Here is a 778-nt window from a genome sequence, read left to right on the forward strand (position 1 = left end):
TTAGTTGTGTTGTGTATTGCCAGCTCAAATATGAGCTGCTTAATGTATATGCTTAAAATATATTTTCTTGTGGCCGCCTGACAGCAACCCGTAAATCTGGCTTGACAGTGAACGTGTTAATAAGTAAATGTCGTTCAAATTATGTCGTGTTTGATGTCATTTTCATCGGAAAATCTCATCAATATGTTAAGTAAAATTTCGGGATAAAGGAACGTAAAATGAAAATAGTTGATATTTAAATTGCTTAGTTGCCTCGACTCACTTTTCATGCTTATCTTTTATTCGCTGTCCTTGTCTACGTTCGGCAAGCTACAAAGGCCGGCGCGAGGCTCGAAAACGTAGTCCCTGACTCTACGAGTGTTAGGTTTAGCTTCCTTGCGGTCTGACACTTGCGGAGAATATACTGTATCGCGGGTTTACGTCTTCGAGGAAAAGCACCGTGTACAATTTTTCATCGCTAAGCCTGACTAAGCATCATTCTATAGAAAACCGGGCCATTATTTTTCCTTGGATATATTGTCTCCTTCAAGAAACCGTTTTTAGAGTCCATTTGAAATTTCTTCGTTAAATTGATATTAAGGAGCATTTGTCAGGGATGATAGAGTGGCGTGTGGAAATCGCCTTTCGAAATTTTCCAATGCTTCACGGACAGTGCGTCTAACTTTTCTTCCCTGATAAAAGCAATCGTATGAAATTTCACTTGTAACAATAGAAGCATTTGAGAAATATTGAAAAGGAAAGAATTAGTTTAAAATTTTTCAATATTTCACCTTTATAC

Source organism: Habropoda laboriosa, unplaced genomic scaffold, assembly GCF_001263275.1.
Source record: "Habropoda laboriosa isolate 0110345459 unplaced genomic scaffold, ASM126327v1 scaffold225, whole genome shotgun sequence".
Taxonomy (NCBI): Eukaryota; Metazoa; Arthropoda; class Insecta; order Hymenoptera; family Apidae; genus Habropoda; species Habropoda laboriosa.